This window comes from Rhipicephalus microplus, chromosome 1 (assembly GCF_043290135.1).
Source record: "Rhipicephalus microplus isolate Deutch F79 chromosome 1, USDA_Rmic, whole genome shotgun sequence".
NCBI classification, from domain to species: Eukaryota; Metazoa; Arthropoda; class Arachnida; order Ixodida; family Ixodidae; genus Rhipicephalus; species Rhipicephalus microplus.
This window is the reverse complement of record NC_134700.1, coordinates 138,480,806-138,498,619: the sequence shown is the minus strand read 5'-3', so window position 1 is coordinate 138,498,619 and position 17,814 is coordinate 138,480,806. Positions and strand designations below refer to the sequence as shown.

The 17,814-nt window shown below is 43.4% G+C and overlaps 1 long non-coding RNA gene across 1 annotated transcript; it reads right to left on the bottom strand.

Moving 5' to 3' along the window:
- Window positions 1-1,394: 1,394 nt before the first annotated feature.
- Window positions 1,395-5,733, bottom strand: LOC119178260 (uncharacterized). Its single transcript, XR_005110670.2, has 3 exons — window positions 5,425-5,733; window positions 4,794-4,856; window positions 1,395-1,558 (listed from the first exon to the last, which is right to left on the bottom strand). It is a non-coding gene; the product is annotated as an uncharacterized LOC119178260 (long non-coding RNA).
- Window positions 5,734-17,814: the final 12,081 nt, after the last annotated feature.

Sequence of the window (17,814 nt, the reverse complement as noted above, 5' to 3'; positions counted from 1 at the left end):
CAAATGAAACATTTCTTTGAAGTTGTCACTGGTGAGGTTAGCAAAAAGATGGAAAGGCTGCGAACAAAAGGGAGCTGGGTTGCCACATGAGCTCCCTTTCTTCATTTGACATGTAAGCGAAATGTGTTCGTTTTCTCTTGCACGTTTTCTAGCCACTTGACTAACGCTGCTGTTCTTTAAACCAATTAACAATTTTTGAAATTTTTGCATTTTGTATTTTTTGACAGTATTAGAACCAAAAGCCCAAAAAGTTTCTACCGGGCTATATGTATTGCCCAAAACAGGAAGGGGCCCTACAGGTGTGGTCTAGTGGCTAAGGTACTCGGCTGCTCACCCGCAGGTCGCGAGATCAAATCCCGGTTGCGACGGCTACATTTCCGATGGAGGCGGAAATGCTTTAGGCCGATGTTTTCAGAGTTGGGTGCACGTTAAAGAGCCCCAGGTGGTTGAAATTACCGGAGCCCTCCACTACTGCGTCTCTCATAATCAGATAATGGTTTTGGAACGTTAAACCCCACATATCAATCAATCAATCAATCAAGAACAGGAAGGAGGCAACCTTTCAAATACATACTTAAGTGAAACATGAACTAACTCTGCAGCCGAGTCACCACGACTTCAAGTCTTTTATTAAACATACTTAAAAGCAGGTACACTCTCGCCATCACAAATTAGTCTTGTGGCGCTCATTCAAAATAAATACGTGCTGAAATACTACACCCAACTTGTTCCGATATCCCAGCTGCGGTGGGTACATTTTCGATGGAAGCGGAAATTCTGTGGGCCCATGTGCTCAGATTTGGGTGCACGTTAAAAAAACTCTAAGTGGTCGAAATTTCCGAAGCCCTCCACTACGGCGTCTCTCTTAAACATATGGATGCTTTAGGACGTTAAAACCCACATATCAATCAAATCATGCACGCTGAGATGAACGTGCCATGGTGCAGCCATGCAGTTAAAGAAACTCCACTTCGGAAACATATCGGCCTTTCGCCTTGCTTTGGTCATTCTGGTGGACGCTGTGGTGATAACCGGAATACTTACCCAAGGGATATATGCAGTCTGTAATCACCAGACACCCATGTGTAATCTAGTCTATCGTCGGCCCTCGCACTTTCAAACGACGACACTTCTGCTTCTATCAAATGCTCTCTCTACTAGTCTACATTATTCCAACGCCTGCCCCATGTACCCACTACATTGCACCGCACACACATACGGGCTGCAGTAAGAACAGACATCTCAGTTGACCACCGTATAGCAAAGCATGCTTGAAACCAGAGTTACACAAAACAACTTTTTGGGGTCTCCGTAGTCAAAAGTACACTTGAATGTAGTAATGAAATATTCTGTGAAAATAATAATTTTTTTACGTAGCAAAACAACAATCTTTGAAACCTTTTTTTTTTTTATTCGGCAGGTACATCTCTTAAAGTAACCATGTAAGTTTATTGAGCTTCACGGAGAGAGGTAAACACTTCCTCCAGAGAAGTGTTTAACATTTTTCTTCCCCCAAAAGCATCCTCTTCAGTTTCAGCGGGGCGCACCATCAAAGTCGCTGTAAAAGGAACGACAATAAAAAGAACGCACACTACACCGTCAGCGCCTACTGATCGTGACAGTTAAAACATCGTGTAAAAGTAAACATAATTTCGCAATATTAGACCAGCCTGGGCAAGACCTATTTTGGTAATACAGAAATATAATGGTTGTTCTCGTCGAATGCAACAATTGTGTAAATGTAAATGAAGCATGAGGAATTTTATTAGTACACAATGGGTGGTCTACACATATGACGAGGGAAATTCATTGCAGATTTTTGTTGCTTATTCTTGTTTAAAAGATATCATCTTTCCTTGCTTGTATATTGACGCGTTTTTAAGTAAAATGCAAGTTACCAAAGCATATTTGTGTAAGGACAGTGATCAAAATAAATTAGGAAATTACCTGCTTGTTCTTGATTTGTGTATTTTTTGCACGCGAACTGCCCACTGAGTGCCAAGTCGGTTTTTGTACAAAAAAAACAAGCCCAGAACCAGGACTGTATCCACAAGAACATATCTTAACAAACTTAGAAAAGAAATCTATGAGGACTCTGGTATTTGCTCAATACACCAAGTCCTTAAAACTGTTAGCATCGCACTCTCTATAATATAGAGCTCGTTTTTACGCCTTGGAGGGCTGTACAGTTGAGTTTTAAAGACGCGTTGTGATCTAATAGCCTTAAACACACAGCCATGTATGAATTAAAAGATAAGTTTTTGTAATCCCAATTTTATTAGAAGCAATTTAAAGGACTTTGGGTAAACAACAACCACCAAAACCGAAGAAATAGACCACAATTAGTCGCAGTAGATTATGTAATGTCATAGGCTAGGATGCTACTCATCGTAGTAACAAAGGAGACACATAAAGGCCCGCTCTTCACTTCTTGTAGTATTGATAATGTGCATACTTATCGTTGCACGAAGCTAATTGCACTTGTCAAATACACAAAGATTTTTTAATGGAAACAACATACATGGTCCCATGTTGTCTTCATTATCACATTACAAATACTAACTGCGTTGAAAGGCGAGAAAATTATTTGATGTCTATTAAATTCTGCTTTATCAGGCCGGAGACAGGAGACCCACCTTCATAGAAGGATATTGTTTGCAATGTTCCCAGCATTAGATGTTTTGATACCATCAATTGCCTAGGCGTTTTATTTTCTGCAGATATATGTCATGTGATAACCATGTCATGGGGTAATCCAAGAAGGTTTTTTTTGCATAAAAGGAGCAGTGTTTCGCCTCAAACACCTTCTTCCCACACAGAGAAAACTATTTACTTAAACTATTTACTTAAAGTTTCTTTTTCTTCTGGTAATTACTTCATTCTGTACCATTTCGAGTGAACATTTTCAGCCCATCTAACATACATCAAAAGAAAAAGAAGTTGATGGATTTCTTACTGCTGATTGTAATTGCCTGTAGGTCACCAAGTTTACACATGTTCACCAGTTGTCAATTTCCGATTTTTCATCACAAGAAACGAAGAGCCAATTTTAAAGTTTTATATTAGGAGTAAAATTGCTCAATTCAGATTGTTTACCTGTATATGAAAACAAAGTAAAGAGAGGCCAAAAAGCGAGACTTGCTGGCATCGACCGGGTGTTTCTACTCTTTAGTGCAAAACTTGTGTCATACGTTGCCTTTCCTTTTCGTTCAGTGTACATCACCACGTTTTACTCTGTTTTTTTTTTTGCATGAACTATATAGTGCTGCAACTTCTACGAGAAAGAGAGTTAACATTTATGAATAACGTTTGCGCCATTTAAAGCACTACTGTTGTTAAAAAACAGATGTTTCCAAGTGATATATTCTCGATAACCATGCACCTCTTTCAATTTGTACGTAAAACGCAACTGCAATCTTTGTATGGGGGTGATGGGCTTCTGAAGTCGGCACAATATAGTTTTTTCATGGCTCCTTTGTTTTTAAAATGCAGGAAATGGAAGTTGAGTATTTCGTTTATATAGGGCTTCTGCTTCTTTTGATGCTTGTGCTGTCAATGGCGGTGATATGGTCGCTATGAAATTCCGTGTGATTTTGATTCGCGCTTTCGTACCGCTGAATGTCGAGTCTACACGCTTCAGCAGAATTATTTTATGTTGTGCTTCGTATATAATGCCTAAATGTTTGAAATTTCTCTTACCTATGTCATCCAACAGACATGAAAGGCAAGGACAGAGGTGAATGCCTTGTCTGCTACTTTTGAGTGATATTGTGTGTTACAACAAAAATTGAGCCCTTGAAATTTCCCTTTTTTTTTGGGGGGGGGGGGGAGTTAATTCTGCGTATCACTTCAAGTTAGACAGCGCTTCACAAGATGCTGTTTGTCTTAAGCCACTCTGGCGAAACGAGTCGTAGAGTCACAGTAATGCGCCGCGCCACGAATTATCACAAGGGAGAGCCCGATTTTGCGTTGTCTTTATAACCTTATAAAATGCGTTCAATCTTTTTTTATGAATATCCAGCAACGGTGTCAAGTCTGGCTGACCTCAAAATGTTCCTAAAGCCCCACCGAGCCGCCAGGGCAGCTAACTACTACACCTGCAGTGGTGTATAAAAAGCGACAACACCAAGCGTAATGTGCCACTTAGCCAAAACCATACGCAGTAAACAGTCGTACAGTCATTACTAGGGTGTTTGTAGGGTTTTCGTGATACGTTAAGATTATCCTACCTTTTCTTAATGGACTGCTGACTTTTAGTCGCACTACAAACTGAAGAAAAAGAATTAGTCTGCTTATGCCGCTACTCAAACCGCAACAAGACACGCTCAGCGTCACCAGTCGGAGAAGCTCAAGCGATTGTCACCCAAGTACAGGCTTAGCACCGAAGTTTAGAAGGCACTGTCGTTTTTCTGCCAAACATTGAGTGTATCGCCCCCACCAAGACATAAATGATTTTCCATCCTAAGTGCTCTCTCTCATCTTCGTAAAAATGGACAGTCAAGCAGCAATGAATATACCACTGATTGCTCAATAGTCAAACAGCAATGCATATACCACTGATTGCTCAATACAAAGACGGCTAGTAAGCTTTATTGACATATGGCTCATTGCTGTTGAGTCTTTTTCGCTGTATGTGCGATATTTTCACTGTACCTTACCGCACCTTCGTATGTAGGAGAACCACCTCCAAAGACAATTACTAGGTGTTCGTCGAGCATCGCTGTTTACCACCTTATGAGCATCTCAAGGATCAATGAGCACTTGTTCTCCCTATGGTGTGAAGCATTACTCACCTATTATGGCAGCCACTACATAAACAAGGCTTCTTCCTACGCTAGCCATCATGTTGTATTGACCTGAAAAAGACACATTGCTTGATTTTGATACATTATTCTGCAAAAAAATACGTGATGTTTCCGCACACGGCAAGGAAATAGCTGGCTTGTCGAATTCTTGCAAATTCACTATGCACATCCAATATGAGTTCCCCAAATACCAGATACAAAAGAGTTGTTCTGTCTGCGATAACAGAACCTCGTATATTCACAAGCAAGCAGTATTATTCAATCACTTTCCCATGTCACCTGAATATTTTGCCTTGAAAAATTACTTGAGATAGCTGGTAGCATTAAAACCTGAAGAAGGGATTATAGTGTCCTATTAGTTTGAACTAGAAAACATGTCCTCTGGCCGATGCAGTAGATGCGTTGTCTTTAGGCGGGATTTGTTTTTATTTGTAGAAAGTGTCATGACAGGATCCGACTGCCATTGCAAGTTCGAGGTCTTCTAACAAAAACAATGAAACAATCTTTTTTTTGTCATGTACTCTTTTGTAGATTACATAGGCTTGCTCCTATGTCTGTGTGTTTTACGCATAATGCAACAAGGATCGGCTAATACGACAGGTTACCCTGAGAGACTTACCGGTGGCGATCAGAACTTCTTGGGAATGTGAATTGTAAATGAGAGCACTTTGCACCCTTTTTAAATATTAGTCCTAGTGCCTTGAACACGTCGTGTAACTACGTTAGCCAGACAATCTAATTATTTACTAAAACGGCATGGCGTTCTTTCCATTTGCATGATTACACACACCGCAGCTGCATAGGTTGCATGAGTAGCCTGACAAATAGAGTGGTAGTAACTATCAGAGCGTTTAGTTTTCTGGCATTTAATGGTATGAATAAATTCCAAAATTAAAAGTAAAAATAAAATAGGAGTTTTCAACCTAAGTCCTGCATATACAACCACCAGCAATACAAGCCTTTATCATTCAAACACAAAATGAATACCTGTCATAGTGAGTGGAATGATATTAGGTTGCGTTAGGTACAGTGGCGATACAGGTGGTTTACATTTTTTTTAAATACGTCTATCACATGTGTTGAGAAAACAACAGGCGCGCATTGTTCTTCTGTGCTTGTACGGTCAATTGAAATTAGGATGTCAGACCCGTCAAAATAAGTTTACTGCAAATGAGGCTGATCACTCAAACTTCAACGTGCATTGCCACGCAGTGATTTTGAAAAACAGATGGTCATTTTCGTCAACGATGACATATAGGCATTTCGCAGAAACTATTACATATCCAAACCATTTTTTCCGCGTAATATACATGTAGAAGTATTCGATAACCGTCATCATTGCTGTTATGACCGCCAGCCCAACATAACCTGGTCTTTGGGAAGACCGTATAATCTTTATATTCAGAGTTTAGTGAAAGACCACATATGAATATTGATATTGAAACGCGCTAGCAAAATTCGACGAAGAGGAGGAAGAGACTCGACTGGCTCGCGAGCCAGTCGAGTCTCTTCCTCCTCTTCGTCGAATCTTCGCTAGCGCGTTTTAATATATTTTACTGAAGGGTAAATGTATGTTGATTTGAGTTCATTGTGGACAATTTCCAGGCAGTACACCGGCATTGGACCAATCTCGGCCAACGAAGGCCAAAGTGAGCAGTAATATTGACCCCATGTAGGCACATCACGCTCGCGCTAATTCCACTTACATTGGTGCCATGTCCGCAAGGCGGTGTTAGGCCGATGAGTTCTTTCCCACGTTGGGTCAATGAGAGCATGCCTGCTGTGGCCCGATGAGAACTATAGGGTTAGCCGTCATTTAACCACTGACGGCTTGCTTGCTTCGGGCCGATGAGGACTTCCCGGCGTTCGGCCGATGACAGCTAGACGTTATTAGGCGTGCTTAAGCTGGCCCACGCTGGCGTGTAATTGACCTCGCCGACGTTGAAGTAACCGGTATGACCGCTTACACCCGTTAATATAGTGGGTTATCATGTAGTAGGTAAGGTAATACTGAACCGTTGTGTTATTGACGTAGCTATTATAGATTGGTACAGCATTGGTAATTGCTCGGTGCTTACAGTAACCTAATTATAAAAGCTAATTATTAAAGGCTAATTAAGTAATATAAAGTAAAACGGCTGTGTGCAGTCTTTGGGCAGCAGCGCTAAAAAGGCCTACACGTGGCCAAATGGTATTGATCGGTGACCGTTGGCACCGTATTTGGAAGATGTTCCTAACACAACGACAACTGCATTAGGGTTTGCGTACATTCAGACTTGTGAGATGCCGAAAATAAAAATCTTTACTGCCACATTCCTTTCATCAAGTTTTGTTATCATTCATGGTACACTATGTTTAGCACAAACCACGTCCATGATGTTTGAAAATTTCGAGGCTGTGTGTAGACCGTTTTGTTAAGATTACGCCCACTTCATGAACATTACAGATTAATCTGCACCCTACGTCACCGCTAGCGATAACGCTAGAACATTCGATGACAATTGTATAAATGCTGACATGCTTCACCGCTTGTCAGTTGATCGACGGCCGACGCTCCGTTCACTACTATTAGTGCAAGGCAGCTACTGTAATCTCACTTTTTTTACGTGGTCACAAGTTCGGCCCGGATAAACAGTTTATTATTCCACCTGCAGTCAGTTCCCTTCATCCACGTCACGACCCCATGACATCTGGCAGAGGTGCTTAGCGGCCCATGTACCGAACGCCCCCCTATAGCCGTGAGCGAAGTTCACATCGTGAAGAGGACGTTGAAGCCAACCTCGATCAGCGAGCTAGCCGCAGGCAGCGAGGGCTACATTCAGAGTACGGGCACTAATCGATAACATTCGCGAGCCTAAGTCCGCCACCACTACAGCGAGCACAATGACCACCACGTTGGCGGGCATGGCGGTCATATGACGAACCAGCGGCCTGGACGTAATGTTCGACAGCCACAACGTCACCACTCTCGTCGACACTGGGGCCGAATATTCCATTGTCAGTTGGCTTTTCATGACAAAGTTAAAAAAAGTGAAGACTGCATGGCAAGTCTCTGAAATCAGGACCGCTAGGGGTCAAGTAATAGCGCCAGCTGGTGTTTGCACAACAAGAACCACCATCAAAAACTGGACTTATTCCGCCAGCTTTCTAATTCTACAGCACTGCTCCATGTATGTGATACTTGCGACATACTTGGAATAGTCAACACGGCGCCATCATCTACCTAAGATCTGAGGCAATAACGCTATCCACAGAAAAAGCACTGCAATCGCACGCGCCGTCAGGAAGGCACGTTTTGAAAGTGCTGGAAGACCAAGTCACCGTTGCTCCTCGATCCAGCGTCAGCATTCCCGTTGGCACTCAAGAGTCCACAGATATGCAAGGCGTCATTGAGGATGACCAGCACCTGTTGATCAACTCCGAAATTCGCGTCGCCAGAGGAATAGACAAGCTGCGGGGAGGTAACGCAAAATTGATGCTCACGAACTTCCGCAACGAGTACAAGCACGTGAGCAAAGGTACGACAGTTGCTTGCATCGAAGAAATACTGCAAGTCAGCAACGTTTTCACCGCCATTGATTCTGCCGAATGCACTATAACGATTCAGACACTTCAACCGCCTTTCGGCGTTAATCCGTGCTTTACAAATCATGAACAAGAACAGCTCAAAACTTGCTCCTGAAATACAACTGCTTTTTGTCATCGTCAAGAATTCAATAGACTCCCGTCGCGAAACATCAAATCGTTACAGAAGAAAGTGCCAGGTCACTCCGTCAGAGTCCGTACAGAGTGCCGACGCGATAACGCAAGACCACAAAGAAACAAGTCGACGAAATGCTACAAGACGGCATCATTCAGCCTTCAAAGAGCCCATGGGCGTCACCGGTGGTGTTAGTGCAGAAGGACAGAACTCTATGCTTCTGCGTCGACCTGAACAAAATCACGAAGACGGACGTGTACCCACTCTCTCGGACAGACGACGCCCTAGATCACCTTCACAATGCGAGCTACTTTCCTTCGATGGACCTCAAGACCGGCTATTGGCAAATCGAATTCAACGAGAGAGACCGAGAAAAGACTGCCTGCATAACACCGGGCGGCCTGTTCAAGTTCAAGCTCATGCCCTTTGGTGTCTGCTCTTCACCTGCGACTCTCCAACAAGCATGGATACAGTCCTAGCTGGCTTAAAGTGGCAGACTTGCTTCAATTACTTGGATAATGTCGTTGTGTTTTCGTCGAGCTTCGACGAACACCTTCAGTGCCTCAAATACGTACTTCAAGCAATCAGGAGCTCTGAACTTACCCTAAAGCCAGAAAAATACCGCTTCGTGTACAAGGAGCTCCTGCTTTCGGGTCACGAGATCATCAAGACTGCAGTGCGCCCAGACCGGCAGAAAACAGCTGCCATCGCCACCTTCCCGCCACCCGCCAACAAGAAGGCCACGCGCCGATTTCTCGGCTTGTGCGCCTATAACGGACGCTTCGTCAAAGACTTTTCAGATTGCCGAGTCACTAGCAGAACTCAAAGACCAACGTCGTTTTTAAATGGGAAACAATGCAAATTAAAGCATTTCAGACACTCAAACGACGTCTGCAACACCGCCGTTACTTGCGCATTTTGACGAATACGCCGAAGCAGAAGTACACATTGATGCAAACAGCGTGGGACTCGGTGCCGTCCTTGTTCAAAAGACCAACGGCCTGGAAAGGGTTATCAGTTATGCTAGCCGGTCGCTATCGAAGGCCGAGGCCAACTATTCTACGACAGAAAAGAAGTGTCTTGCCATCATCTGGGCAGCGTCAAAATTTCGTCTTATCTCTATGACAGGCATTTAAAAGTAGGAAGCGACCACCCCGCCTTGTGTTGGCTAGCTAAAGCTAACTTCAAAGACCCTTCAGGTCACCTGGCATGGTGGAGCCTAAGAGTTCAAGAATTTGACTTTACCGTCATGTACAAGTCTGGAAGGAAACACTCCAACGCCGACTGCCTGTCTCGTTCCCCAGTCGATCCACCACCACGGGACGACCAGAATGATGAGTACTTCTTGGGAATCATACGTGCTGACGACTTGAGTGAGTGACAGTGAGGCGACCCGGAGCTGAGAGGGCATGCGGAATATAAGGAAGGCTGAATCAGTGTCGCCGCAAACGTCTTCAGGCGAGGACTGGTGTCATTTTTCTTGAAGGACAACGTCCTCGTTAAGAACTTCTCTCCTGCCTGAGCTAGCTACCTTATCGTCGTGCATTTCGTAATGCGACCAGAAATTATGCAGGTCTGTACGACGACCCAACGACTGGCCACCTTGGTTTTTCCCGCACACTCACGTCAACACAAGAGAAGTACTAGTGGCCACGCCTTGCCGCTGACGTCGCTCATTACGTGAAGACATTCCGGAACTGCCAGCGATGCAAGACACCACCGACAAGGCCAGTAGGGCTTTTGCAGCCCATCGAACGACCTCGTCGTCCGTTCCAGCAAATCGGTATGAACTTACTTGGGCCGTTCCCGACGTCGGCTGTCGGAAACAAATGGATCGTCGTAGCTACCGACCACCTTATCCGCTACGCCGAGACGAAATCCCTGCCGAAAGGTGGCCATCTGAGGTGGCCGAATTCTTTGTCGTAAACATTGTCCGGTGACAAGGCGCCCCGAAGGCCCTCATGACCAACAGAGGTACGGAATTTACTGCTGAGATAACCCAAACGATTTTAGCATACAGCCAGACAAGTCACCGCCGTACAACAGCGTACCACCCACAGACCAATCGTATCATCGGGTGCCTAAACAAGACCATCGCTGACATACTGGCCGTGTACATCGACGTCGAACACAAGACGTGGGATGCCATCCGTACATAACCTTCGCATACAACACCGCCGTACAAGAAACGACGCAGATGACGCCGTACAAGTTGATTTACAGAAGGGGCCCGGGGACGACACTCGACGCCATGCTGCCAAACGTCGCTGATGAATAATACCTCGACGTCACCGTCTACCTACAACGCACGGAAGAAGCTCATGAATTCGCCCGCCTTCGCATCAAGAATCAGCAGGTGGCCGACAGCCGCCGTTACAATCATTGAATTAAAAATTATTCACATGTTTATTCGCATCACATCAAAATTTATTCACATCACCAATATATTTCTATAGACCACATCCATCATCTAAAGCAATTAACTCAGGAACACCACGAAAACACGAAGAATGGGGTCAGGGTACAAAGTTACAATCTCTGCATTGTTATTCCCGACACATTCACAATAAATAATTAAAAGATAGAACCAGGAAGAATAGAGATAAAGTTCAACGAAAAGTATGTTAGCTATACTTGCATTTTACTGATAATATCAGGCTTTTGCCCAAAGACGGTGGCTAATCACGAAAAACGTACTAGCTATGTAAACTACAGGAACGTTGAAGCAAGATTACAGATAGACCCACGACAATAAAGAACATGTTCGTTAGCCTGGTAAGCGAGATTAAAAGTGAAAGCTGGATTATAAGAACATGTATGTGCGTGTCATAGTTACTGACAGAGGAGCCAACCCCTCCCACAAGTTTATCAAGTTTACCAAACATAACGTTGAGTTGGTTCGCAAACGTAAAACAATCGTAAGACACAGCTGGAAATTAAAGAACCCCTAACGCTTAACCAGAAATCATGACCATTTATTGACAGCTGACGAGCCAGAAACTTTGAATGAATTACTGCGTCTAATCTGATAAACATTGCGAGTAATGCCACAAAACCCTACATACTCTACCTCTAAACAGAGTAGACAGGCACGCATGCATTGCCTGTCTCAAAACAAGAACGCAACGGAAAGAAACATTGTATGAAAATCTATCCTGCTCGCCCGTTAGATCGGTAACAACACGAGCGAATAAAAAATTTAAAAATACAATAGATAGGTAATACAGAAAAGGGGAAGGTCAATAACAAACGGGCAATAACAAGAAGAAAACTCTGATCCTACAGGCGAAACAGAAGTCAACACGCAGCTTCGTAGAAGCGAGCAACTCTATCATGGAAGCACGGGGCCACTGACTGCTAGCTACGATGATCTCTACTGAAAACATTGCCGGAATCCCGACACGTATTCGTCTCGCTCACGATGTTGACTTATCCCCCCAAACACATGTCCACACACTGCCACTTCTTCAAGAATTCTGCTGCCCGGAGCGAGAACACCTGCTCTAGCAACAAAAATCACCCTTCCCCCCGGTCAATCGGGCCCATTGGTCAAGCAAGTTTCGCGACAATGATGCTGAACGAGGGAGAGGGTCAACCAAGGTTGCACGGCGGGTTTGTTGGTTATTCATGTTGTTCGAGGTATAGCGCATCCAGGACGGGGCAGAGAAGAAAACACAGAACACATACACGGCGCTAACTTTCAACAATGTTGAAAGTTAGCGCCGTGTATGTGTTCTGTGTTTTCTTCTCTGTCCCGTCCTGGATGCGCTATACCTCGAACAAGAGGAAGAGGGTTTGGGTTGGGGGGTAGGAAGTATCGGTCAAAAAACACAAAACACTTACAGGAAACACAAGTTCACAGCGCTGACTAACATCTGAATGCATTGTTCAGAGACACTAAAAAGAAAGTCAAAGCGAAAAAAATACATACGTGACGTTGCCCCACCAGCAGAGGAAAACGCACTTACAGTCAGGTTTTCCACCCCTAGACCTGTTCGTAATTTTTTCCCGTCTAGGCTGGCTGTTGGATGTTAAATATGTACAAACTGGTTCGCTAATTACCAGCGTTGCACGACTCAGACACCACTCCCCCCCCCCTAAAAAAAGTCGTCTACGGGCACGCCATTGCGAGAAAGTTCTTCGTAAAACTTTACGTGCATCGCTTAATGTAACGTGTCGCTACATAAAAACATTGCGTATGCAAGGTGCCACCACATTTTTATCGCATTTCAAACTCTCTACCATCGTCTCAGACTGAAGAGTGCCTATGGAAACAGCTTACGGTACCACTTCAGTCAAGCACAAAGTCCATACTGCAACAACTGTGGCTCTATCGGAACTGTAGAACATAGTTTGAGTGCTGAGCGTATGCCGATCAGCATGCGCTCTATGAACATTACAAGTTTGTACTAGCCCAAAGAACTTTATCGACGGACTATGAATTGAGCCCTTTAACCTGCTTCACAACAAGAGATATGGAATGAAAATTTTATTCACATATTTGGACAATGGTGGTCCGCTCGACAAATGGTAGTGGAGAGAGCGAGAGAGAGAGATGAAAATGCAAGGAAAGGCAGGGAGGTTAAGCATACGCACATCCGGTTTGCTACCCTGCACTGGTGAAAGAGATGAAGGGGAGAAAGAAGAAAGGAGATAGGGAAGAAAGATACACACAATCACGAGCACACTCGGGGGAACATACGCAGACTACAGGTGGTCGCTCAGGTTTATTGTATTCAAGTACTGTAGGAGCGCTTTACTCGCTTTCTGCGCCATTGAAGCGCATGCCCAAGGTCCCAGCATCTTCTGCACAGAGAATGGTCTAGAGCCCAGTTGGTTCAGAACTATCACTGGATGTTGTAGCAAGCGCAGCTGCACAGGACGTATTCGATGGTCTCTTCAGCTCCGCAGGATTCGCATGTAGAGGTGCCTGCTATACCAATGCGAAAGGAGTTCGCCTTTCTGAATGCAACACCCAACCAAAGGTCGCTTAACAGTGTTGTATCGGAGCGGGAAAGTTGCGATGGTAGCTGTAGCTTGAGCGAAGGATCAAGTTTAAATAAGTCGCACCTTTCGAAGCTGGTAGATGACCAGAACGTGCTTGTAAAATCACGAGCTATCATGTAAAGTTGTCTTGCCTCATCAGTCCTTCATAGAGAAATCGGAACCATACTCGTTTCTTCAAGAGCTGAGTGGCCAGCTAGATTGGCAAATTGATTTCCAGTAATACCGATATGTCTAAGCAGCCACTGATATTTATTATCATGTCCTCGTGCGAGAGCATGATGTATTGGAGCCTTGCATAATCACAATAAGTCATTTTGTCAGCACACATTTCTACCAAAGAAAAAGAACTTTCAGTGTAATAATTTTTTGTTTACGTTTTACGTTTTAAATTTTTTTCTCTTTCTCCTTCTTTCTTTCAGTCCCCAATCCCATTCCCCACGCAAAGTAGCAAGTCGCCGATCTGCATAGACCGGCAAAATTCTGTGCTTATCAATAAAAATTTCTCTCTCTGCTACCGTATTTCCCGTCTAATAATACAAATAAGCGTAACTGTTTTGCAATCATGCGCAAAAAATCATTGAACTAAATTTCAAATGGGCGTCGACGAAATTAAAACGCAAATTGACAAGCACGCGGTAAAAAGATATCTGTAAGTTTGTTAGAAATTGCGGGCAGCCTAGTTGATATGAAAGCATTCTTACAAAAATAAACATGTTTGGATTCACCCAACCTTTTCGTCGTATAGCTAGTTTCCCGAAGTGATGAACAAATGAGCTCAAGGATGCGCCTTCAGACTTAAACACCTATTTGGCAGAAAAATTGAAGTTGCCACTAATAAAGGACCCATGCAGCACACAACGTCGTGCGAAAATTGGTTTTAGGGTAGCTTTGAATGGGCCAAGCACGCACCGATGTGGCCGGCGTGGCCCTGATGTCGGATACTCCTTCAAACTACTACTTCAAATACTACTTCAAACACAATTTTACTACTTCCACCAGGTAAAATATTGCTACGTCACTGAAGTAAATGCACTTCTTACACTTAACTACTACACGTGCGTGTGTGAACAAGTGCACACACAAAGATAGGAAAGAGTTTGTGCAGTTTGTGGCACCTTGCTCGATTTCAAATCGAGTGATATAAGTCACTCAATTTCACTTCGCCGTGTGAAAAATTATGGAGCATTGGCGCAATTCATGTAGCTGTTTTCTGCAACTTATACGTGACAAGCACTAAAGTGCCTCATTCTCCCTCTCACTATCATATCGTGTTCCCTATAACGATATCTGCTCTAATATTATTGCTACTCGTAATATTTACGAGGTGTACATCTGTTCATGAGGGTTTTTTAGCTTACAAAAACCACCCCAACTTCTCGAAATGTGGGGTTGTGCAAAGTACACCTAAACTTAACTACATGGGCCTCATTTTCTCCTCCATCGTAAATGCGGTTGCCATGGCTGGCATTGAATACCATTATCTGTGGGTCAGCTGTGCAACACCATAGCCGCTAGACCACCACGACGAGTAACTAGCCTACCAGTAGGTGCGCACACATGTTCCGGCAATGAAACGCGTGCATGCCATGCTCGACACTTCATCACTGCGTACGTAGATCAATGAAGAGAATTTAAGCAATAGCCGTCTCGATCGGATTTTATTACCACTATTCCAAGATGGCTTGCAATATTTCATCCGTAAAAATTTCACCCGTGTCACTTGCGAAGACTTCTGAATTTCTCAATAGGAAAATACAGCAGGGTAAAGTAAGGAAAGGAAGTATTTCCGCATCGCCGATGAAATACAACAATTGATTCAGCCACCAACATCGCTTCAAGGGCTGAAACAACACAGAAAAAAGGCACCATACTACTTCTTGAAACCTTCCGCGGACGATTCTTAGACACAGCCATCCGGGCATACGGCAGATTGACGATAAGCCCGGTTCCCAGTTAAATTCATCAGCTAAACCGGTATCGGGGAAAGCACGGAGGAATGACCGCAAACTCGGTCCAATGTTGCCGATGGAAGACGTAGGCTAAGACAATATCGGCAGAAGACGGTGGCAGTAAGGCGCAATTTCGTTGGTGAAAGACATTGACTAAGCCCATATTGGCGAAAGTATCGTATAACGGCAGCACATTCAGGCTAGTGTTGCCGTTGAAAGCACAACATCGTCTGAAAGCTGGCCCATAATGGCCGGTGAATGTCAACGGCTCCTCCGATATCAGGGCCACGCCGGCCACATCGGTGCGTGCTTGGCCCATTCAAAGATACCCTAAAACCAATTTTCGCACGACGTTGTGTGCTGCATGGGTCCTTTATTAGTGGCAACTTCCATTTTTCTGCCAAATAGGTGTTTAAGTGTGGTACATCCAACATTTGTGATACAGGGTGCATTAGGAATTAGTTGTGACAGTTCTGTTCAACAGCCGAGTTGCGATTGAATGGGCATTAAAATGCTGAAAGCCCTCAATAAATGTTGTACAGATTGTACAAAGCATACTATTGAAAATATTAACGCATTAGCGTAAACCCTATTATTTCATTCTGCCATTCCCTTAGTTTAATGACAGCTTGGACTTTATCAAAAAACACTGACAATGTATGTGCTTGCTTTGCATCAATGTCGGCAAAAGACTATAGCATTCTGCCGGTAGTATTTTGTTCCTAACATGACACTTTCAGCGCAGCCAAAGAAATACTACGTTCCTTGGAATTAGATATTTATGTACTTAATAGTAAAAACACACCACCTAATAAATTCAAGTTCATGTCATGCCTCAAATATACATTATACTTGCTTTTTTTTATTTACTATGCTCGGAAGTATGGACACAGCCACTAATCCAAAATGGCTGGACTTTGAATAAATGGTTGTACCAGCGGGGTCCCTGAATCATGTGATACATAGCAGAGCAAAATTTATGTGTGCGAAATTGTTGCTTCACAAATATTATGCGATTCTGTGTAAGCTTGGTAAAAATTTGCCTTCCCTTTATTGTTTCTTAACATGATAGCGGTAAAGAGCTCATTTTATGGAAATTTCACTGTCGGCAACTTTGGTTGTGAGGGAAAAATCATTTTATGCATAGACATATTGCTACAGACCTAAACAAGTTTGCTGAGAAAAAAAAAAGTTTACTTACAGTTCTCATTATTTCGCTATCTCGAAAGCACAGGTGGTCAATAATATAATTCATTCTGTCACAATCGTCCTTAAGCTTTTGATTACCTTTTCAGTATTGCAGGCATGCGTAAACTAACGCTTTATTCTTTCTCGCTTCCTTTCTTTTTACAAGGTGGCCACACATGTCTGAACTGGTTGTATTTCTTTTATTGGTTGTTTCACACATTTCAATCAAACAGCCGTACTTCTCATGGAGGCTGTTATGGCTCTTTATAAAGTGTTTTTATTCGAACGCAGGAGTTACATTGGCTACAGGCATGTGAGGTTCACTCTGAAGCTTTCAGATCTGAGTGTAGTATTAGTTCAATTGGGCCTGACTTTGACTCTCTGTGTTCTACATACAAAGAGGCGGGCAATCGATGTATCATGTCCTTGTAATTTACGCTTCACTTTGAATATACTTTGTATGTTATCGGCTCTCGTTGAGGGCAGCTGTCTAACCATAACTGCTCAACATTAATAATCAGAATGAGCTGCAGTACAGTAGTATGGAAATTTGTCACAAGCTTCTCGTGACTGATCGGTGCTACAGCGATGGGTGTGGCACCATATAGATGAGGTACTACATACAGAGAGACATTAAATTTTCACTGAATGCTGCTCCCTTAACGGGCAGAACTTTTTTGCGCTCGCAATCGCGTTCTAGAGCTATGCGAGAGGCTATGTTCTCGCTCACTCAGGAGTGAAATTTTACGCGCTAACACTAGCGAATTTTCCACACACCTTGACATATGCATTTTCCATTAGAGAGTCTAATAGTCGTCGGTAATATTTGAAACACAAGTATGCCTGTTTTAAATATATTACGCTTGTACCGGACCCACGAGTAAAAAGTAAGAGCAACATTTTGGGGCCAGGTGTGTTACCAATGCCAGATAATGCGACTCGACCGTATAGGCGTGACGTAAGCTCGGGCCCCACCCACTCCTCTAGACTTTCTGAAGATCTCTAGTTTTCTTCATTGTTGTATCGCTAGGAATTCCATAACCCTCGCATTTACTTGTTGTACTACAAACACATCGGGAATAACAACTTATAAAGAAAAAGAAATCAAATACGTTACGTCATTCACAGCACTCTGGATGTAATTAGACTAGCTGAAAAATGAGAC